The sequence below is a fragment of the Tachypleus tridentatus genome, unplaced genomic scaffold (assembly GCF_004210375.1).
Source record: "Tachypleus tridentatus isolate NWPU-2018 unplaced genomic scaffold, ASM421037v1 Hic_cluster_2, whole genome shotgun sequence".
Taxonomy (NCBI): domain Eukaryota; kingdom Metazoa; phylum Arthropoda; class Merostomata; order Xiphosura; family Limulidae; genus Tachypleus; species Tachypleus tridentatus.
In genome coordinates this window covers 54,907,887-54,935,735 of record NW_027467782.1, presented here as the reverse complement: position 1 = coordinate 54,935,735, position 27,849 = coordinate 54,907,887, and the positions used below count along the sequence as shown (strand labels likewise).

The 27,849-nt window shown below is 30.0% G+C and overlaps 1 pseudogene across 1 annotated transcript in view; it reads left to right on the top strand.

The window, feature by feature from the left end:
• The first annotated feature begins 3,606 nt into the window (after positions 1 to 3,606).
• The window catches only part of LOC143242773 (homeotic protein ultrabithorax-like), a 207,304-nt pseudogene continuing 183,061 nt past the window's right edge, over positions 3,607 to 27,849 (top strand). The window contains exon 1 of the transcript XR_013023222.1: positions 3,607 to 3,777. The product of XR_013023222.1 is annotated as a homeotic protein ultrabithorax-like (transcript). The remainder of the gene's footprint in view (positions 3,778 to 27,849) is intronic.

Genomic DNA, 27,849 nt, shown 5'->3' with positions numbered 1-27,849 from the left:
GTAGTTGTTGTAACAACTGTTTCTGTTACCGCTACACTGTAGTTGTTGTAACAACTGTTTCTGTTACCGCTACACTGTAGTTGTTGTAACAACTGTTTCTGTTACCGCTACACTGTAGTTGTTGTAACAACTGTTTCTGTTACCGCTACACTGTAGTTGTTGTAACAACTATTTCTGTTATTGCTACACTGTAGTTGTTGTAACAACTGTTTCTGTTACCGCTACACTGTAGTTGTTGTAACAACTGTTTCTGTTATTGCTACACTGTAGTTGTTGTAACAACTGTTTCTGTTACCGCTACACTGTAGTTGTTGTAACAACTGTTTCTGTTACCGCTACACTGTAGTTGTTGTAACAACTGTTTCTGTTACCGCTACATTGTAGTTGTTGTAACAACTGTTTCTGTTACCGCTACACTGTAGTTGTTGTAACAACTGTTTCTGTTACCGCTACACTGTAGTTGTTGTAACAACTGTTTCTGTTACCGCTACACTGTAGTTGTTGTAACAACTGTTTCTGTTACCGCTACACTGTAGTTGTTGTAACAACTGTTTCTGTTACCGCTACACTGTAGTTGTTGTAACAACTGTTTCTGTTACCGCTACACTGTAGTTGTTGTAACAACTGTTTCTGTTACCGCTACACTGTAGTTGTTGTAACAACTGTTTCTGTTACCTCTACAATGTTTTCAACTGTTTTAAATGTTAGTTTTTTTTTTTAATCGTCAGTTAACGGTATGACTGAATGCTTACAACGCTAAAACCGGATTTAGATACTTTTAGTGGGCAGAGCACGGATGGTCTATTGTGCAGCTTTGTGCTGGTAACAAACCAACCTATGTTGTTGTGATATCAATCAATATAGAACTTTATTTTTATAGTAACAACTGTTTCTATAACAGTGGTCTAACCACTATTGGTTTGTATCTGCTACTCTTGTTACAATAAATAAAGTTTTTGTAACATTATTCTCTTGTGGAGTTATTTTGTCCATTACTCAAATAACAATTATTTCTGTTCAAACTTCACCTGTTATTCTGTTAACAATAATCAATGTTATTGTTCAAATAACAACTAGTTATTTTCTATTCAACAAGTCCTGTAAAATATACTGTCTTTTCTGAAATGCATATTTTTGAAACAATAGTTTTTATTCCTCGTCAAGCCCATTGTTCTAAATCAAACAATCCGTATACAAAGGAACATAAGCTTTATATAAATAACAAATTGAGAAAATATTAGTTTGAAGGAGGTAACATATAACGTATGAAGTTTTTCTAGTTTCGTTAGGCTTAAGTTGAATGAATCTTCGTTATATCTTTGGTACCATTCCATTATATTAACCAGAGATTCTGTTTTAATCATATTGTTTCTGTTTAAGAAAGGAACTTACAACATAAAGAACAGAAAACCGTGATATGTTAAGCGTGACGTATCGCTCTGAGTATTTCCAGAACCTTCGGTGCGCACGGAACAACTCTCTCTATCCAGAACCTTCGGTGCGCACGGAACAGCTCTCTCTATTCTATTTTTCAAAGCTTTTGATTCCATTTGTTTCTAAAAGCTTTAAAATTTTCTCGTCTTTTAATTAATTGGAGCAATTTTTCGCGACAATATTCATAGAAGTTCTGTTTTCGTTTCCGTGTTGCGTTAGGTCTTTGGACTCGCTAGGACTATGTTTTTCATATCCAACACAGAAACTGCCTGTTAACAAGATATAAACTACACTCAAAGTATTTTATTAACAATGACTTGTATCTAAAACTAGATGTTGATTTCGAACGTGTTTTCATGAGAGGAACAGCGAAACGGTTGTATACAAGACACTCCGATGATTATGAATCATATCCAAAAGTAACTAACTGTATATTCAAGTGATATACAAAACACATACAGATACAGATAACAAAACTCTTCACTTGGTGAATTTTTCTCAACCCGTAAAACCGAGCTTTGTTCGATATCCTCGCACTTCGCTGAAGTTCGTACAGTACAAGTAAACCTGGAACAATATAAAATAGTCCAGCTAGTTTGTTCGAGTCTTTCACATGTAGAGTCCGTATATTTTTTGTCTACAATAAATCGCTATCCCTAATAATGTAAAGTATGGGAAGATTCCCTGTCTAACCAGTTAAATTAATAATAAACGACGCGTTGATCGGTATTCTGTTCACGAGTTCATTTATGCACGAGTAATTCGCGATGGAATGGCACGTGAATCTTGTAAGAAATACCAATCACGTAGTTTAGCAGCAGGATCGAACACTAGGGCTACGTAACGACCGTGGAGGGACTGGAAGAGCTGAGCCGGGTTTTCAAATATTCGTATGATTTCCTGGGAAACTCATAATGTTAAAGAAAGCGACGGTGCTATCTTCCATCCAATATTAGACGACTGTACTTTAAGATAATGTAATAAAGATCTAAGTGAAATTATAGGACATTCCAGTCTTCTTAGATTCCCTCTTCTTGATTGGATTAGTCCCGCTGTAACGAGCCAATAGCATTATTTCTCAGGCACTTGAACAGTGGTAGGGCACTTCTTTCTAATTAAGTTACAGCCCATAAATTTAACTTCATTACTCCGATTGTTGAATACATATTATTCTGCTTCCCATAGAAACTTATTTTCAGAGCTGAATCTTCAGTAAATATTGGGTTAATACGATTAGTTTCTCGGATAACTTCTGAAATTGTCAGCTTATAATTAGAGCGAAGAAAATAGGGCATTACTTTTATTATAAAATTAACAAACTATTAGAACAGTGAACGTTGTCTCTTTCGGACATTTCATCCATTCTGTGTCATAAAAGTGTTTCAACAGTTTCGTCACTTCCACATGTGTGACGAACCACTTTTTATTCTCGTATTTTAAACTTAAATTTTTTTATTTGAAATTTGTTTCTTATTTTAGAAATCTCGTGACCACGTGCGGTTCGTTGTAACACAAAATAATTTATTTTGAGAACCGCATATTTTATTGTTGTTTTAGGTATTCTGAAGTCAATATAGGAAAAATAATGAATATCTCGTGATCACGTGCGGTTCGTTGTAACACAAAATAATTTATTTTGAGAACCGTATATTTTATTGTTGTTTTAGGTATTCTGAAGTCAATATAGGAAAAATAATGAATATTTAAAGCTCGTGGTTACTTCATCGCAAGTGGGTCAAAGCAGTGAGACACGTTCATCCAGTGCAAGTTTGTTTTTTCTTTTTACCTAACTTCAAGTAGTCTCAAAATAATTCAAAATGTGTAAAATAAACACGTGTTATTCCGTCTTTATCTACATTTAACATACACCATACATATGTTTATCAACTCAGTTCTGTGTGACTGAAAGGCTAAGATATATAATATACATGTGTTGATTCATATGATATTTCTATGTAACTGAAATCCTAACGCGTCTAAACACGCGTATCTATCTTTCCATAAGTGGTTCACATATCCATGTGGCCAAACAGTGATGTTTGAGTTTAATTAACATAAGTATCCGTAGTTATAACAAAATAATATTTAAATATGTATTTGTTTTAAATGTATTGCTTAAGGCTTGACGCTCGGTTCACTATCTCAACACTGCGTTATTTACATCCAATAAAACACATCCGTACGTGTTTATCTGCCCTAAAACGCGTCTGAGACTCAGCGCTCTTTGCTCTTTTACAGTGAGTCGCAGAGGGGCAGAGCTTTTGTCCGTGAAATCCGCAAGGCCAGGGCGGGGCGTCAGCGGCCATATTGGCAGAAGACAAAGTGTAATGTAGCACAATGTAGGTAAGTATAGTGACTTTTTGTTCTCGCGTTCTGTTTTTATTTTTCCACTGTACTAATTCCAGTGATTATACTCCCCACGGGCGTACTTTGTCTTCATACGTGGAAGTTCAATTTTAAAAATGCTTCCAAAATGGCGCCTGTAAGAACTTCCCACTTGTGCCTCTAAGAAGAAAGCCGCTATTGGTTCTAATAAATTTCAGGCCTTCTCCGACAGCGCTAGGGGCAGACTTAAGAATCTCGCACCACAAGAACCAACAGAGTTTCTTGTCATAGAAATTAACGATTTCCCGTCAAGTAAACCCGAACGACAATTTCTTTTGGGTTTGCTGACATTAAAAGAGTTTGTTTAATTTCCCCACAACGTAACTATGAAGAGGTTTTATTTTTCACATGAGGTTTCTTTATCTATTACTTGCAAGAGTTATGTTTAAAAGTTAGCTGGTTGTGATTCTCTGATATATACATAATGAAACAATTTAAAACAATGTTTGTTTTGTTGTACATTTCACAAGTACACTTTAGCCATAACTCTTCATGTTTCGTCCATATTTAACTTAAACCATCAGAGTTGTAACTATAGTTCTGTATGTTTTGTCTGTATTTAACTGACAACGTCAGAGCTGTAACTGTAGTTCTGTATGATTCAGCTGTATTTATCTGACACCATCAGAGTTGTAACTATACTTCAGTATGTTTTGTCTGTATTTATCTGACACCATCAGAGTTGTAATTATACTTCTGTATGTTTCGTCTGTATTTATCTGACACCATCAGAGTTGTAACTATGGTTCTGTATGTTTAAGCTGTATTTAACTGACACCATCAGAGTTGTAACTATAGTTCTGTATGTTTCAGCTGTATTTATCTGACACCATCAGAGTTGTAACTATACTTCTGTTTGTTTCGTCTGTATTTATCTGAGACCATCAGAGTTGTAACTATAGTTCTGTATGTTTCAGCTGTATTTAACTGATACCGTCAGAGTTGTAACTATAGTTTTATATGATTCAGCTGTATTTATTTGACACCATCAGAGTTGTAACTGTAGTTCTGTATGTTTAAGCTGTATTTATGTGACACCATCAGAGTTCTAACTATACTTCTGTATGTTTCAGCTGTATTTATCTGACACCATCAGAGTTGTAACTATAGTCCTGTATGTTTCAGCTGTATTTAACTGATACCGTCAGAGTTGTAACTATAGTTTTATATGTTTCAGCTGTATTTATCTGACACCATCAGAGTTGTAACTATAGTTCTGTATGTTTAAGCTGTATTTATCTGACACCATCAGAGTTGTAACTATACTTCTGTATGTTTCAGCTATATTTATCTGACACCATCAGAGTTGTAACTATAGTCCTGTATGTTTCAGCTGTATTTAACTGATACCGTCAGAGTTGTAACTATAGTTCTGTATGTTTAAGCTGTATTTATGTGACACCATCAGAGTTCTAACTATACTTCTGTATGTTTCAGCTGTATTTATCTGACACCATCAGAGTTGTAACTATAGTCCTGTATGTTTCAGCTGTATTTAACTGATACCGTCAGAGTTGTAACTATAGTTTTATATGTTTCAGCTGTATTTATCTGACACCATCAGAGTTGTAACTATAGTTCTGTATGTTTAAGCTGTATTTAACTGACACCATCAGAGTTGTAACTATAGTTCTGTATGTTTCAGCTGTATTTAACTGACACCATGAGAGTTGTAACTATAGTTCTGTATGTTTCGTTTGTATTTAACTGACACCGTCAGAGTTGTAACTATTGTTCTGTATGTTTTGTCTGCATTTAACTGACACCATCAGAGTTGTAACTATAGTTCTGTATGTTTCAGCTGTATTTAAGTGATACCGTCAGAGTTATAACTATAGTTCTGTATGTTTCAGCTGTATTTAACTGATACCGTCAGAGTTGTAACTATAGTTCTGTATGTTTCAGCTGTATTTAAGTGATACCGTCAGAGCTGTAATTATAGTTCTGTATATTTCAGCTGTATTTAACTGACACCATCAGAGTTGTAATTATAACTCTACATCATATGTGTAATTCTAGTTTCAGTTACACGAAAACACTTAACTTTTAATGCGTTTTATTAACTTCATACCAGAGACAACATTACAATATCAATAAGATCATATAATAGAGACAACATTACAATATCCATAAGATCATATAATAGAGACAGCATTACAATGTCCATAAGATCATATAGTAGAGACAACATTACAATATCCCTAAGGTCATATAGTACAGACAACATTACAATATCCATAAGATCATATAGTAGAGACAACATTAGAATATCCATAAGATCATATAATAGAGACAACATTACAATATCCATAAGATCATAAAGTGGAGAAAACGTTACAATATCCATAAGATCATATAATAGAGACAACATTACAATATCCATGAGATCATAAAGTAGAGACAACATTACAATGTCCATAAGATCATATAGTATAGACAACATTACAATATCCATGAGATCATAAAGTAGAGACAACATTACAATGTCCATAAGATCATATAGTATAGACAACATTACAATATCCATAGAGACAACATTACAATTTCCATAAGATCATATAGTAGAGACAACATTACATAATCCATAAGATCATATACTAGAGACAACATTGCAAAATCCATAAGATCATATAGTAGCGACAACATTACAATGTCCATAAGATCATATAATAGAGACAACATTACAATATCCATAAGATCATATAATAGAGACAACATTACAATATCCATAAGATCATATAGTAGAGACAACATTACAATATCCATAAGATCATATAGTAGAGACAACATTACAATATCCATAAGATCATATAGTAGAGAGAACATTACAATATCCATAAGATCTTATAGTAGAGACAACATTACAATATCCATAAGATCATATACTAGAGACACCATTACAATATCCATAAGATCATATAATAGCGACAACATTACAAAATCCATAAGATCATATAATAGATACAACATTACAATATCCATAAGATCATATAGTAGGGACAACATTACAATATCCATAAGATCATATAATAGAGACAACATTACAATATCCATAAGATCATATAGTAGAGACAACATTACAATATCCATAAGATCATATAGTAGAGACAACATTACAATATCCATAAGATCATATAATAGAGACAACATTACAATATCCATAAGATCATATAGTAGAGACAATATTACAATATCCATAAGATCATATACTAGAGACAACATTGCAAAATCCATAAGATCATGTAATAGATACAACATTACAATATCCATAAGATCATATAGTAGGGACAACATTACAATATCCATAAGATCATATAATAGAGACAACATTACAATATCCATAAGATCATATAGTAGCGACAACATTACAATGTCCATAAGATCATATAGTAGAGACAACATTACAATATCCATAAGATCATATAATAGAGACAACATTACAATATCCATAAGATCATATAATAGAGACAACATTACAATATCCATAAGATCATATAATAGAGACAACATTACAATATCCATAAGATCATATAGTAGAGACAACATTACAATATCCATAAGATCATATAGTAGAGACAACATTACAATATCCATAAGATCATATAGTAGAGAGAACATTACAATATCCATAAGATATTATAGTAGAGACAACATTACAATATCCATAAGATCATATACTAGAGACACCATTACAATATCCATAAGATCATATAATAGCGACAACATTACAAAATCCATAAGATCATATAATAGATACAACATTACAATATCCATAAGATCATATAGTAGGGACAACATTACAATATCCATAAGATCATATAATAGAGACAACATTACAAAATCCATAAGATCATATAGTAGAGACACCATTACAATATCCATAAGATCATATAATAGCGACAACATTACAAAATCCATAAGATCATATAATAGATACAACATTACAATATCCATAAGATCATATAGTAGAGACAACATTACAATATCCATCAGATCATATAGTAGAGACATCTTTACAATATCCATAAGATCATATAATAGATACAACATTACAATATCCATCATATCATGTAATAGATACAACATTACAATATCCATAATATCATGTAATATATACAACATTACAATATTCATAAGATCATATAATAGATACAACATTACAATATCCATAAGATTATACAGTAGGGACAAAATTACAATATCCATAAGATCATATAGTACAGACAACATTACAATATCCATAAGATCATATACTAGAGACAACATTGCAAAATCCATAAGATCATATAGTAGCGACAACATTACAATGTCCATAAGATCATATAGTAGAGACAACATTACAATATCCATAAAATCATATAGTAGGGACAACATTACAATATCCATAAGATCATATAGTAGAGACAACATTACAATATCCATAAGATCATATAATAGAGACAACATTACAATATCCATAAGATCATATAGTAGAGACAATATTACAATATCCATAAGATCATATACTAGAGACAACATTGCAAAATCCATAAGATCATATAGTAGAGACACCATTACAATATCCATAAGATCATATAATAGCGACAACATTACAAAATCCATAAGATCATATAATAGATACAACATTACAATATCCATAAGATCATATAGTAGAGACAACATTACAATATCCATCAGATCATATAGTAGAGACATCTTTACAATATCCATAAGATCATATAATAGATACAACATTACAATATCTATAATATCATGTAATAGATACAACATTACAATATCCATAATATCATGTAATATATACAACATTACAATATTCATAAGATCATATAATAGATACAACATTACAATATCCATAAGATTATACAGTAGGGACAAAATTACAATATCCATAAGATCATATAGTACAGACAACATTACAATATCCATAAGATCATATACTAGAGACAACATTGCAAAATCCATAAGATCATATAGTAGCGACAACATTACAATGTCCATAAGATCATATAGTAGAGACAACATTACAATATCCATAAGATCATATAGTAGGGACAACATTACAATATCCATAAGATCATATAATAGAGACAATATTACAATATCCATAAGATCATATAGTAGAGACAACATTACAATATCCATAAGATCATATAATAGAGACAACATTACAATATCCATAAGATCATATAGTAGAGACAACATTACAATATCCATAAGATCATATAGTAGAGACAACATTACAATATCCATCAGATCATATAGTAGAGACATCTTTACAATATCCATAAGATCATATAATAGATACAACATTACAATATCCATAATATCATGTAATAGATACAACATTACAATATCCATAATATCATGTAATATATACAACATTACAATATCCATAAGATCATATAGTAGAGACAACATTACAATATCCATCAGATCATATAGTAGAGACAACATTAGAATATCCATAAGATCATATAATAGAGACAACATTACAATATCCATAAGATCATATAATAGATACAACATTACAATATCCATAATATCATGTAATAGATACAACATTACAATATCCATAATATCATGTAATATATACAACATTACAATATTCATAAGATCATATAATAGATACAACATTACAATATCCATAAGATTATACAGTAGGGACAAAATTACAATATCCATAAGATCATATAGTACAGACAACATTACAATATCCATAAGATCATATACTAGAGACAACATTGCAAAATCCATAAGATCATATAGTAGCGAGAACATTACAATGTCCATAAGATCATATAGTAGAGACAACATTACAATATCCATAAGATCATATAATAGCGACAACATTACAAAATCCATAAGATCATATAATAGATACAACATTACAATATCCATAAGATCATATAGTAGAGACAACATTACAATATCCATCAGATCATATAGTAGAGACATCTTTACAATATCCATAAGATCATATAATAGATACAACATTACAATATCCATAATATCATGTAATAGATACAACATTACAATATCCATAATATCATGTAATATATACAACATTACAATATTCATAAGATCATATAATAGATACAACATTACAATATCCATAAGATTATACAGTAGGGACAAAATTACAATATCCATAAGATCATATAGTACAGACAACATTACAATATCCATAAGATCATATAGTAGAGACAACATTACAATATCCATAAAATCATATAATAGAGACAACATTACAATGTCCATAAGATCATATAGTAGAGACAACATTACAATATCCATAAGATCATATAGTAGAGACAACATTACAATATCCATAAGATCATATAGTAGAGACAACATTACAATATTTATAAGATCATATAGTAGAGAGAACATTACAATATCCATAAGATCATATAGTACAGACAACATAACAATATCCATAAGATTTTATACTAAAGACAACTGTAGGAAAGATAATAATAATATATAACAATTATAACAACAGAGTGTATTTTATTATTACCGAAACGAAACCTATACTGTTTATAAGATAAATAAAACAAGAAATACGTCACGTGGCTGACGAACTTGTAATCTTCGAAAACTCTCAACCACCAATAATGTATTTAAAAACGGAAAATAATGTTGTGCATATCAGAGTAAGTCAACAGTTTTCCTACATATCAGATTAAGTCAACAGTTTTCCTACATATTAGAGTAAGTCAACAGCTTTCCTACATATCAGAGTAAGTCAAGAGTTTCCTACATATCAGAGTAAGTCAACAGCTTTCCTACATATCAGAGTATGTCAACAGTTTTCCTACATATCAGAGTATGTCAACAGTTTTCCTACATATCAGAGTATGTCAACAGTTTTCCTACATATCAGATTAAGTCAACAGTTTTCCTACATATTAGAGTAAGTCAACAGCTTTCCTACATATCAGAGTAAGTCAACAGTTTCCTACATATCAGAGTAAGTCAACAGTTTTCCTACATATCAGAGTAAGTCAACAGTTTTCCTACATATCAGAGTAAGTCAACAGTTTCCTACATATCAGAGTAAGTCAACAGTTTTCCTACATATCAGATTAAGTCAACAGTTTCCTACATATCATAGTAAGTCAACAGTTTTCCTACATATCAGAGTAAGTCAACAGTTTTCCTACATATCAGAGTAAATCAACAGTTTTCCTACATATCAGAGTAAGTCAACAGTTTTCCTACATATCAGAGTAAATCAACAGTTTTCCTACATATCAGAGTAAGTCAACAGTTTTCCTACATATCAGAGTAAGTCAACAGTTTTCCTACATATCAGAGTAAGTCAACAGTTTTCTACATATCAGAGTAAGTCAACAGTTTTCCTACATATCAGATTAAGTCAACAGTTTCCTACATATCATAGTAAGTCAACAGTTTTCCTACATATCAGAGTAAGTCAACAGTTTTCCTACATATCAGAGTAAATCAACAGTTTTCCTACATATCAGAGTAAGTCAACAGTTTTCCTACATATCAGAGTAAATCAACAGTTTTCCTACATATCAGAGTAAGTCAACAGTCTTCCTACATATCAGAGTAAGTCAAGAGTTTCCTACATATCAGAGTAAGTCAACAGTTTTCCTACATATCAGAGTAAGTCAAGAGTTTCCTACATATCAGAGTAAGTCAACAGTCTTTCTACATATCAGAGTAAGTCAAGAGTTTCCTACATATCAGAGTAAGTCAAGAGTTTCCTACATATCAGAGTAATTCAACATTCCAAACACAGCGCTAGGCTTACTCAAAGAAATATTAACCAGAAAACTAAACATACAGAGGTTGTCTTAGTAACAAGTATTTCATAAACACCGAGCGTGTATCGGTGCTGTTCGATAACATTACAAGTAGCCACGAATCAGAGAACGTTGTGAATATACCCGAAATATCACGTGCGTGTGCACTAATACAGTGGATCGTTCAGTTAATTGTAAGTACGAAACGTTCAATGTGTATCGACTCTGTTTGTAAATAATTATTGGTTGTGTAGCAAAGACAAATATTGGTTCTGTACTACTACCAATATTCCATGTCTCATATTTAAAACAACACTTGTATTTTGTACCACTACCTATACTCTCTATATGATATCCACATATCAACACCTAAGGACATAAAGTACTCTCCTATCAATCCACCTATCAACATCTAAAGATATGAAATACTCTCCTATCAGTCCACTTATCAACACCTAAAGAGATAACATGCTCTCCTATCAGTCCACTTATCAACACCTTAAGAGATAACATGCTCTCCTATCAGTCCACTTATCAACACCTAAAGATATAACATGCTCTCCTATCAATCCACTTATCAACACCTAAAGAGATAACATACTCTCCTATCAGTCCACTTATCAACACCTAAAGAGATAACATACTCTCCTATCAATCTACTTATCAACACCTAAAGAGATAACATACTCCTATAAGTCCACTTATCAACACCTAAAGAGATAACATACTCTCCTATCAGTCCACTTATCAACACCTAAAGAGATAACATGCTCTCCTATCAGTCCACTTATCAACACCTAAAGAGATAACATACTCTCCTATCAATCCACTTATCAACACCTAAAGAGATAACATACTCTCCTATCAGTCCACTTATCAACACCTAAAGAGATAACATACTCTCCTATCAGTCCACTTATCAACACCTAAAGAGATAACATGCTCTCCTATCAGTCCACTTATCAACACCTAAAGAGATAGCGTACTCTCCTATCAGTTCACTTATCAACACCTAAAGAGATAACATACTCTCCTATCAATCCACTTATCAACACCTAAAGAGATAACATACTCTCCTATCAGTCCACTTATCAACACCTAAAGAGATAACATACTCTCCTATCAGTCCACTTATCAACACCTAAAGATATAACATGCTCTCCTATCAGTCTACTTATCAACACCTAAAGAGATAACATACTCTCCTATCAGTCCACTTATCAACACCTAAAGAGATAACATACTCTCCTATCAATCTACTTATCAACACCTAAAGAGATAACTTACTCTCCTATCAGTCCACTTATCAACACCTAAAGAGATAACATACTCCTATAAGTCCATTTATCAACACCTAAAGAGATAACATACTCTCCTATCAGTCCACTTATCAACACCTAAAGAGATAACATACTCTCCTATCAGTCTACTTATCAACACCTAAAGAAATAACATACTCTCCTATCAGTCCACTTATCAACACCTAAAGAGATAACATACTCTCCTATCAGTCCACTTATCAACACCTAAAGAGATAACATACTCCAATAAGTCCACTTATCAACACCTAAAGAGATAACATACTCTCCTATCAGTCACTTATCAACACCTAAAGAGATAACATACTCCTATCAGTCCACTTATCAACACCTAAAGAGATAACATACTCTCCTATCAATCTACTTATCAACACCTAAAGAGATAACATACTCTCCTATCAGTCCACTTATCAACACCTAAAGAAATAACATACTCTCCTATCAATCCACTTATCAACACCTAAAGAGATAACATACTTTCCTATCAGTCCACTTATCAACACCTAAAGAGATAACATGCTCTCCTATCAGTCCACTTATCAACACCTAAAGAGATAACATACTTTCCTATCAGTCCACTTATCAACACCTAAAGAGATAACATACTCTCCTATCAATCCACTTATCAACACCTAAAGAGATAACATACTCTCCTATCAGTCCACTTATCAACACCTAAAGAGATAACATACTCTCCTATCAGTCCACTTATCAACACCTAAAGAGATAACATACTCTCCTATCAGTCCACTTATCAACACCTAAAGAGATAACATGCTCTCCTATCAGTCTACTTATCAACACCTAAAGAGATAACATACTCTCCTATCAGTCCACTTATCAACACCTAAAGAGATAACATACTCTCCTATCAGTCCACTTATCAACACCTAAAGAGATAACATACTCTCCTATCAGTCCACTTATCAACACCTAAAGAGATAACATACTCTCCTATAAGTCCAGTTATCAACACCTAAAGAGATAACATACTCTCCTATCAGTCCACTTATCAACACCTAAAGAGATAACATACTCTCCTATCAGTCCACTTATCAACACCTAAAGAGATAACATACTCTCCTATCAGTTCACTTATCAATACCTAAAGAGATAACATGCTCTCCTATTAATCTTGGTATAAAGATATGAAATGCTCTCCAATTACTTCAAGCAAGCAGTAGTTTCTTTGTTAAAGTAAGGATATAACACTGACCGTAAGATCTGTGTCTAAGATATATTAGGATATAGAATTCATGATTGGATCTGTCTCTAATGAATGTTAGATTTGGTTGGTGAATTTTTAAATTTATACTTAATATTTTAGTAGTATATAGTCTATTTTATGTCCTTCAAAAATACAACGTTCGTTTCAATGTATTTATTAATTAGAAAGTACGAATACACTGGGAAATTTCTTTTACTAATAGTTTTACGATTTGCAACGAATAGAAATTTTTTATCACATAAACGGAAATGTTTAGTTAGAGCAGAAAACTTGTTAGATCTGTGTTGTGGTTTTAAAAAGTACGTCGTGTAAGTACGTATAATTCAAGTAAAATGATACAATTAAACACATGTGATGTGTTATCATTAACTGTAACACTGTTCACATTAAACACATGTGATGTGTCATCAGTAACTGTAACACTGTTCACATTAAACACATGTGATGTGTTATCATTATCTGTAACACTGTTCACATTAAACACATGTGATGTGTTATCATTAACTGTAACACTGTTCACATTAAACACATGTGATGTGTTATCATTAACTGTAACACTGTTCACCAATATAACAGTAACTTCTCTAAACAAACTCAAATTTCAACTGTATTATGAACGCGTCTTAAGACATTACATATTTAACAAAACATTTTGTCTAAGAAACGTTACAAGAATAATAAAAACAGATACAATTTTTAAAACCAAAACGGGAGTTTTTGTTTCTTACCAAACGTTGCCAGATAGAGTCAGACTAATTAATAACTGGTTTTGTTTTAAGTTTACGGTAACAGATAAAATAATATCTTTTCACGGCCTCTGCAGAGATAAACACGAAGTTATTGTCACTTCAGAACAACTGACGAGAAGACTGGTTACATGTTCGTTTTCTTAACAGCAGTTGGACGTTTCGAGTTTTATTAAGTTCGTTACATCGTTTCTTATTTCAATCACATTTAAGATTACAAAAGGCTTTGTTAGAAACATACCTAAATACAAAATTCTGTAACAACAAGTTAAAGCTACACAATAATCAGTTTGATATTTAATTACAAACTGAAACATCAACGGTGGGGTAAAGTTTTTCACATAAGTCAATCGGACCTTTCATTCTGAAGAATGACGTGGTTATAAGATAAGAGTGTTTAACTAGGACACATAATAAACATACAGTTTTAGGTTGATTTTGTATACAACTGATAGGGTCCACAAAACTAAGCTTTTAATAAGTTCCAGTTTCAAACAAACGCTAACGGAGTACATCAGTTTGGGCCAGTCAAAGTAGAGTGCTTAGCATGAATTGTGTAACCACTTGGTTACATTTAACAATGTGCATTATGTTTATGTACCACCTGGTTACATTCTAACACTGTACATTATGTTTTTTGTACAACTTGGTTACATTCTAACACTGTACATAATGTTTATGTACAACTTGGTTACATTTAACAATGTACATTATGTTTATGTACTACTTGGTTACATTCTAACACTGTACATAATGTTTATGTACCACTTGGTTACATTCTAACAATGTACATTATGTTTATGTACAACTTGGTTACATTCTAACAATGTACATAATGTTTATGTACAACTTGGTTACATTCTAACACTGTACATAATGTTTATGTACAACTTGGTTACATTTAACAATGTACATTATGTTTATGTACTACTTGGTTACATTCTAACACTGTACATAATGTTTATGTACCACTTGGTTACATTCTAACAATGTACATTATGTTTATGTACAACTTGGTTACATTCTAACACTGTACATAATGTTTATGTACAACTTGGTTACATTTAACAATGTACATTATGTTTATGTACTACTTGGTTACATTCTAACAATGTACATTATGTTTATGTACAACTTGGTTACATTTAACAATGTACATTATGTTTATGTACTACTTGGTTACATTCTAACAATGTACATAATGTTTATGTACAACTTGGTTACATTCTAACACTGTACATAATGTTTATGTACAACTTGGTTACATTTAACAATGTACATTATGTTTATGTACTACTTGGTTACATTCTAACACTGTACATAATGTTTATGTACCACTTGGTTACATTCTAACAATGTACATTATGTTTATGTACAACTTGGTTACATTCTAACACTGTACATAATGTTTATGTACAACTTGGTTACATTTAACAATGTACATTATGTTTATGTACTACTTGGTTACATTCTAACAATGTACATTATGTTTATGTACAACTTGGTTACATTTAACAATGTACATTATGTTTATGTACTACTTGGTTACATTCTAACAATGTACATTATGTTTATGTACAACTTGGTTACATTCTAACACTGTACATAATGTCTATGTACCACTTGGTTACATTCTAACAATGTACATTATGTTTATGTACAACTTGGTTACATTCTAACACTGTACATAATGTTTATGTACCACTTGGTTACATTCTAACAATGTACATTATGTTTATGTACCACTTGGTTACATTCTAACAATGTACATTATGTTTATGTACAACTTGGTTACATTCTAACAATGTACATTATGTTTATGTACAACTTGGTTACATTCTAACAATGTACATTATGTTTATGTACAACTTGGTTACATTCTAACACTGTACATTATGTTTATGTACAACTTTGTTACATTCTAACACTGTACATTATGTTTATCTACAACTTTGTTACATTCTAACACTGTACATAATGTTTATGTACAACTTGGTTACATTCTAACACTGTACATTATGTTTATGTACAACTTGGTTACATTCTAACACTGTACATTATGTTTATGTACCACTTTGTTACATTCTAACAATGTACATTATGTTTATGTACAACTTGGTTACATTCTAACATTGTACATAATGTTTATGTACAACTTGGTTACATTTTAACACTGTACATTATGTTTATGTACAACTTGATTACATTCTAACACTGTACATTATGTTTATGTACCACTTGGTTACATTCTAACACTGTACATTATGTTTATGTACAACTTTGTTACATTCTAACATTGTACATAATGTTTATGTACAACTTGGTTACATTCTAACACTGTACATTATGTTTATGTACAACTTGGTTACATTCTAACAATGTACATTATGTTTATGTACAACTTTGTTACATTCTAACACTGTACATAATGTTTATGTACAACTTGGTTACATTTAACAATGTACATTATGTTTATGTACTACTTGGTTACATTCTAACACTGTACATTATGTTTATGTACAACTTGGTTACATTCTAACAATGTACATTATGTTTATGTACAACTTGGTTACATTCTAACACTGTACATTATGTTTATGTACAACTTGGTTACATTTAACAATGTACATTATGTTTATGTACTACTTGGTTACATTTAACAATGTACATTATGTTTATGTACTACTTGGTTACATTTAACAATGTACATTATGTTTATGTACTACTTGGTTACATTCTAACAATGTACATTATGTTTATGTACAACTTGGTTACATTCTAACACTGTACATAATGTCTATGTACCACTTGGTTACATTCTAACAATGTACATTATGTTTATGTAAAACTTGGTTACATTCTAACACTGTACATAATGTTTATGTACCACTTGGTTACATTCTAACAATGTACATTATGTTTATGTACCACTTGGTTACATTCTAACAATGTACATTATGTTTATGTACAACTTGGTTACATTCTAACAATGTACATTATGTTTATGTACAACTTGGTTACATTCTAACAATGTACATTATGTTTATGTACAACTTGGTTACATTCTAACACTGTACATTATGTTTATGTACAACTTTGTTACATTCTAACACTGTACACAATGTTTATGTACCACTTTGTTACATTCTAACAATGTACATTATGTTTATGGACAACTTGGTTACATTTAACAATGTACATTATGTTTATGTACAACTTGGTTACATTTAACAATGTATATTATGTTTATGTACAACTTGGTTACATTCTAACAACGTACATTATGTTTATGTACAACTTTGTTACATTCTAACACTGTACATTATGTTTATCTACAACTTTGTTACATTCTAACACTGTACATAATGTTTATGTACAACTTGGTTACATTCTAACACTGTACATTATGTTTATGTACAACTTGGTTACATTCTAACACTGTACATTATGTTTATGTACCACTTTGTTACATTCTAACAATGTACATTATGTTTATGTACAACTTGGTTACATTCTAACAATGTACATTATGTTTATGGACAACTTGGTTACATTTAACAATGTACATTATGTTTATGTACAACTTGGTTACAATTAACAATGTATATTATGTTTATGTAAAACTTGGTTACATTCTAACAACGTACATTATGTTTATGTACAACTTTGTTACATTCTAACACTGTACATTATGTTTATCTACAACTTTGTTACATTCTAACACTGTACATAATGTTTATGTACAACTTGGTTACATTCTAACACTGTACATAATGTTTATGTACCACTTGGTTACATTCTAACAATGTACATTATGTTTATGTACAACTTGGTTACATTCTAACACTGTACATTATGTTTATGTACAACTTGTTTACATTCTAACAATGTACATTATGTTTATGTACAACTTGGTTACATTCTAACAGTGTACATTATGTTTATGTACAACTTGGTTACATTCTAACAATGTACATTATGTTTATGTACAACTTGGTTACATTCTAACACTGTACATTATGTTTATGTACAACTTTGTTACATTCTAACACTGTACACAATGTTTATGTACCACTTTGTTACATTCTAACAATGTACATTATGTTTATGGACAACTTGGTTACATTTAACAATGTACATTATGTTTATGTACAACTTGGTTACATTTAACAATGTATATTATGTTTATGTACAACTTGGTTACATTCTAACAACGTACATTATGTTTATGTACAACTTTGTTACATTCTAACACTGTACATTATGTTTATCTACAACTTTGTTACATTCTAACACTGTACATAATGTTTATGTACAACTTGGTTACATTCTAACACTGTACATTATGTTTATGTACAACTTGGTTACATTCTAACACTGTACATTATGTTTATGTACCACTTTGTTACATTCTAACAATGTACATTATGTTTATGTACAACTTGGTTACATTCTAACAATGTACATTATGTTTATGTTCAACTTGGTTACATTTAACAATGTACATTATGTTTATGTACAACTTGGTTACATTCTAACAATGTACATTATGTTTATGTACAACTTGGTTACATTCTAACAATGTACATTATGTTTATGGACAACTTGGTTACATTTAACAATGTACATTATGTTTATGTACAACTTGGTTACATTTAACAATGTATATTATGTTTATGTAAAACTTGGTTACATTCTAACAACGTACATTATGTTTATGTACAACTTTGTTACATTCTAACACTGTATATTATGTTTATCTACAACTTTGTTACATTCTAACACTGTACATAATGTTTATGTATAACTTGGTTACATTCTAACACTGTACATTATCTTTATGCACAACTTGGTTACATTCTGACACTGTACATTATGTTTATGTACAACTTGGTTACATTCTAACACTGTACATAATGTTTATGTACCACTTGGTTACATTCTAACAATGTACATTATGTTTATGTAAAACTTGGTTACATTCTAACACTGTACATAATGTTTATGTACCACTTGGTTACATTCTAACAATGTACATTATGTTTATGTACCACTTGGTTACATTCTAACAATGTACATTATGTTTATGTACAACTTGGTTACATTCTAACAATGTACATTATGTTTATGTACAACTTGGTTACATTCTAACAATGTACATTATGTTTATGTACAACTTGGTTACATTCTAACACTGTACATTATGTTTATGTACAACTTTGTTACATTCTAACACTGTACACAATGTTTATGTACCACTTTGTTACATTCTAACAATGTACATTATGTTTATGGACAACTTGGTTACATTTAACAATGTACATTATGTTTATGTACAACTTGGTTACATTTAACAATGTATATTATGTTTATGTACAACTTGGTTACATTCTAACAACGTACATTATGTTTATGTACAACTTTGTTACATTCTAACACTGTACATTATGTTTATCTACAACTTTGTTACATTCTAACACTGTACATAATGTTTATGTACAACTTGGTTACATTCTAACACTGTACATTATGTTTATGTACAACTTGGTTACATTCTAACAATGTACATTATGTTTATGTACAACTTGGTTACATTTAACAATGTATATTATGTTTATGTAAAACTTGGTTACATTCTAACAACGTACATTATGTTTATGTACAACTTTGTTACATTCTAACACTGTACATTATGTTTATCTACAACTTTGTTACATTCTAACACTGTACATAATGTTTATGTACAACTTGGTTACATTCTAACACTGTACATAATGTTTATGTACCAACTTGGTTACATTCTAACAATGTACATTATGTTTATGTACAACTTGGATTACATTCTAACACTGTACATTATGTTTATGTACAACTTGTTTACATTCTAACAATGTACATTATGTTTATGTACAACTTGGTTACATTCTAACAATGTACATTATGTTTATGTACAACTTGGTTACATTCTAACAATGTACATTATGTTTATGTACAACTTGGTTACATTCTAACACTGTACATTATGTTTATGTACAACTTTGTTACATTCTAACACTGTACACAATGTTTATGTACCACTTTGTTACATTCTAACAATGTACATTATGTTTATGGACAACTTGGTTACATTTAACAATGTACATTATGTTTATGTACAACTTGGTTACATTTAACAATGTATATTATGTTTATGTACAACTTGGTTACATTCTAACAACGTACATTATGTTTATGTACAACTTTGTTACATTCTAACACTGTACATTATGTTTATCTACAACTTTGTTACATTCTAACACTGTACATAATGTTTATGTACAACTTGGTTACATTCTAACACTGTACATTATGTTTATGTACAACTTGGTTACATTCTAACACTGTACATTATGTTTATGTACCACTTTGTTACATTCTAACAATGTACATTATGTTTATGTACAACTTGGTTACATTCTAACAATGTACATTATGTTTATGTTCAACTTGGTTACATTTAACAATGTACATTATGTTTATGTACAACTTGGTTACATTCTAACAATGTACATTATGTTTATGTACAACTTGGTTACATTCTAACACTGTACATTATGTTTATGTACAACTTTGTTACATTCTAACACTGTACACAATGTTTATGTACCACTTTGTTACATTCTAACAATGTACATTATGTTTATGGACAACTTGGTTACATTTAACAATGTACATTATGTTTATGTACAACTTGGTTACATTTAACAATGTATATTATGTTTATGTACAACTTGGTTACATTCTAACAACGTACATTATGTTTATGTACAACTTTGTTACATTCTAACACTGTACATTATGTTTATCTACAACTTTGTTACATTCTAACACTGTACATTATGTTTATCTACAACTTTGTTACATTCTAACACTGTACATAATGTTTATGTACAACTTGGTTACATTCTAACACTGTACATAATGTTTATGTACCACTTGGTTACATTCTAACAATGTACATTATGTTTATGTACAACTTGGTTACATTCTAACACTGTACATTATGTTTATGTACAACTTGTTTACATTCTAACAATGTACATTATGTTTATGTACAACTTGGTTACATTCTAACAATGTACATTATGTTTATGTACAACTTGGTTACATTCTAACAATGTACATTATGTTTATGTACAACTTGGTTACATTCTAACACTGTACATTATGTTTATGTACAACTTTGTTACATTCTAACACTGTACACAATGTTTATGTACCACTTTGTTACATTCTAACAATGTACATTATGTTTATGGACAACTTGGTTACATTTAACAATGTACATTATGTTTATGTACAACTTGGTTACATTTAACAATGTATATTATGTTTATGTACAACTTGGTTACATTCTAACAACGTACATTATGTTTATGTACAACTTTGTTACATTCTAACACTGTACATTATGTTTATCTACAACTTTGTTACATTCTAACACTGTACATAATGTTTATGTACAACTTGGTTACATTCTAACACTGTACATTATGTTTATGTACAACTTGGTTACATTCTAACACTGTACATTATGTTTATGTACCACTTTGTTACATTCTAACAATGTACATTATGTTTATGTACAACTTGGTTACATTCTAACAATGTACATTATGTTTATGTTCAACTTGGTTACATTTAACAATGTACATTATGTTTATGTACAACTTGGTTACATTCTAACAATGTACATTATGTTTATGTACAACTTGGTTACATTCTAACAATGTACATTATGTTTATGGACAACTTGGTTACATTTAACAATGTACATTATGTTTATGTACAACTTGGTTACATTTAACAATGTATATTATGTTTATGTAAAACTTGGTTACATTCTAACAACGTACATTATGTTTATGTACAACTTTGTTACATTCTAACACTGTACATTATGTTTATCTACAACTTTGTTACATTCTAACACTGTACATAATGTTTATGTATAACTTGGTTACATTCTAACACTGTACATTATCTTTTATGTACAACTTGGTTACATTCTAACACTGTACATTATGTTTATGTACAACTTGGTTACATTCTAACACTGTACATAATGTTTATGTACCACTTGGTTACATTCTAACAATGTACATTATGTTTATGTACAACTTGATTACATTCTAACACTGTACATTATGTTTATGTACCACTTGGTTATATTATAACACTGTACATTATGTTTATGTACAACTTTGTTACATTCTAACAATGTACATTATGTTTATGTACCACTTGGTTACATTCTAACACTGTACATAATGTTTATGTACAACTTGGTTACATTCTAACACTGTACATAATGTTTATGTACAACTTGGTTACATTCTAACAATGTACATTATGTTTATGTACAACTTGGTTACATTCTAACACTGTACATTATGTTTATGTACAACTTGTTTACATTCTAACAATGTACATTATGTTTATGTACAACTTGGTTACATTCTAACAATGTACATTATGTTTATGTACAACTTGGTTACATTCTAACAATGTACATTATGTTTATGTACAACTTGGTTACATTCTAACACTGTACATTATGTTTATGTACAACTTTGTTACATTCTAACACTGTACACAATGTTTATGTACCACTTTGTTACATTCTAACAATGTACATTATGTTTATGGACAACTTGGTTACATTTAACAATGTACATTATGTTTATGTACAACTTGGTTACATTTAACAATGTATATTATGTTTATGTACAACTTGGTTACATTCTAACAACGTACATTATGTTTATGTACAACTTTGTTACATTCTAACACTGTACATTATGTTTATGTACAACTTTGTTACATTCTAACACTGTACATAATGTTTATGTACAACTTGGTTACATTCTAACACTGTACATTATGTTTATGTACAACTTGGTTACATTCTAACACTGTACATTATGTTTATGTACCACTTTGTTACATTCTAACAATGTACATTATGTTTATGTACAACTTGGTTACATTCTAACAATGTACATTATGTTTATGTTCAACTTGGTTACATTTAACAATGTACATTATGTTTATGTACAAGCTTGGTTACATTCTAACAATGTACATTATGTTTATGTACAACTTGGTTACATTCTAACAATGTACATTATGTTTATGGACAACTTGGTTACATTTAACAATGTACATTATGTTTATGTACAACTTGGTTACATTTAACAATGTATATTATGTTTATGTAAAACTTGGTTACATTCTAACAACGTACATTATGTTTATGTACAACTTTGTTACATTCTAACACTGTACATTATGTTTATCTACAACTTTGTTACATTCTAACACTGTACATAATGTTTATGTATAACTTGGTTACATTCTAACACTGTACATTATCTTTATGTACAACTTGGTTACATTCTGACACTGTACATTATGTTTATGTACAACTTGTTTACATTCTAACACTGTACATAATGTTTATGTACCACTTGGTTACATTCTAACAATGTACATTATGTTTATGTACAACTTGTTACATTCTAACACTGTACATTATGTTTATGTACCACTTGGTTACATTCTAACACTGTACATTATGTTTATGTACAACTTTGTTACATTCTAACATTGTACATAATGTTTATGTACAACTTGGTTACATTCTAACACTGTACATTATGTTTATGTACAACTTGGTTACATTCTAACAATGTACATTATGTTTATGTACAACTTTGTTACATTCTAACACTGTAAATAATGTTTATGTACAACTTGGTTACATTTAACAATGTACATTACGTTTATGTACAACTTGGTTACATTATAACACTGTACATTATGTTTATGTACAACTTTGTTACATTCTAACAATGTACATTATGTTTATGTACCACTTGGTTACATTCTAACACTGTACATAATGTTTATGTACAACTTTGTTACATTCTAACAATGTACATTATGTTTATGTACCACTTGGTTACATTCTAACACTGTACATTATGTTTATGTACAACTTTGTTACATTATAACAATGTACATAATGTTTATGTACAACTTTGCTACATTCTAACACTGTACATTATGTTTATGTACAACTTTGTTACATTCTAACACTGTACACAATGTTTATGTACCACTTTGTTACATTCTAACAATGTACATTATGTTTATGGACAACTTGGTTACATTTAACAATGTACATTATGTTTATGTACAACTTGGTTACATTTAACACTGTATATTATGTTTATGTACAACTTGGTTACATTCTAACACTGTACATTATGTTTATGTACAACTTGGTTACATTCTAACAATGTACATTATGTTTATGTACAACTTTGTTACATTCTAACACTGTACATAATGTTTATGTACAACTTGGTTACATTTAACAATGTACATTATGTTTATGTACTACTTGGTTACATTCTAACACTGTACATTATGTTTATGTACAACTTGGTTACATTTAACAATGTACATTATGTTTATGTACTACTTGGTTACATTTAACAATGTACATTATGTTTATGTACTACTTGGTTACATTTAACAATGTACATTATGTTTATGTACTACTTGGTTACATTCTAACAATGTACATTATGTTTATGTACAACTTGGTTACATTCTAACACTGTACATAATGTCTATGTTCCACTTGGTTACATTCTAACAATGTGCATTATGTTTATGTACAACTTGGTTACATTCTAACACAGTACATAATGTTTATGTACCAATTTGTTTACATTCTAACAATGTACATTATGTTTATGTACCACTTTGTTACATTCTAACAATGTACATTATGTTTATGGACAACTTGGTTACATTTAACAATGTATATTATGTTTATGTACAACTTGGTTACATTCTAACAACGTACATTATGTTTATGTACAACTTTGTTACATTCTAACACTGTACATTATGTTTATCTACAACTTTGTTACATTCTAACACTGTACATAATGTTTATGTACAACTTGGTTACATTCTAACACTGTACATTATGTTTATGTACAACTTGGTTACATTCTAACACTGTACATTATGTTTATGTACAACTTTGTTACATTCTAACACTGTACACAATGTTTATGTACCACTTTGTTACATTCTAACATTGTACATAATGTTTATGTACAACTTGGTTACATTCTAACACTGTACATTATGTTTATGTACAACTTGGTTACATTCTAACAATGTACATTATGTTTATGTACAACTTTGTTACATTCTAACACTGTACATAATGTTTATGTACAACTTGGTTACATTTAACAATGTACATTATGTTTATGTACAACTTGGTTACATTTAACAATGTATATTATGTTTATGTACAACTTGGTTACATTCTAACAACGTACATTATGTTTATGTACAACTTTGTTACATTCTAACATTGTACATAATGTTTATGTACAACTTGGTTACATTCTAACACTGTACATTATGTTTATGTACAACTTGGTTACATTCTAACAATGTACATTATGTTTATGTACAACTTTGTTACATTCTAACACTGTACATAATGTTTATGTACAACTTGGTTACATTTAACAATGTACATTATGTTTATGTACTACTTGGTTACATTCTAACACTGTACATTATGTTTATGTACTACTTGGTTACATTTAACAATGTACATTATGTTTATGTACTACTTGGTTACATTTAACAATGTACATTATGTTTATGTTCAACTTGGTTACATTTAACAATGTACATTATGTTTATGTACAGCTTGGTTACATTCTAACAATGTACATTATGTTTATATACAACTTGGTTACATTCTAACAATGTACATTATGTTTATGGACAACTTGGTTACATTTAACAATGTACATTATGTTTATGTACAACTTGGTTACATTTAACAATGTATATTATGTTTATGTAAAACTTGGTTACATTCTAACAACGTACATTATGTTTATGTACAACTTTGTTACATTCTAACACTGTACATTATGTTTATCTACAACTTTGTTACATTCTAACACTGTACATAATGTTTATGTACAACTTGGTTACATTCTAACACTGTACATTATGTTTATGTACAACTTGGTTACATTCTAACACTGTACATTATGTTTATGTACCACTTTGTTACATTCTAACAATGTACATTATGTTTATGTACAACTTGGTTACATTCTAACAATGTACATTATGTTTATGTTCAACTTGGTTACATTTAACAATGTACATTATGTTTATGTACAACTTGGTTACATTCTAACAATGTACATTATGTTTATGTACAACTTGGTTACATTCTAACACTGTACATTATGTTTATGTACAACTTTGTTACATTCTAACACTGTACATAATGTTTATGTACCACTTTGTTACATTCTAACAATGTACATTATGTTTATGTACAACTTGGTTACATTTAACAATGTACATTATGTTTATGTACAACTTGGTTACATTTAACAATGTATATTATGTTTATGTACAACTTGGTTACATTCTAACAACGTACATTATGTTTATGTACAACTTTGTTACATTCTAACACTGTACATTATGTTTATGTACAACTTTGGTACATTCTAACACTGTACATAATGTTTATGTACAACTTGGTTACATTCTAACACTGTACATTATGTTTATGTACAACTTGGTTACATTCTAACACTGTACATTATGTTTATGTACAACTTGGTTACATTCTAACACTGTACATTATGTTTATGTACCACTTTGTTACATTCTAACAATGTACATTATGTTTATGTACAACTTGGTTACATTCTAACAATGTACATTATGTTTATGTTCAACTTGGTTACATTTAACAATGTACATTATGTTTATGTACAACTTGGTTACATTCTAACAATGTACATTATGTTTATAATACAACTTGGTTACATTCTAACAATGTACATTAT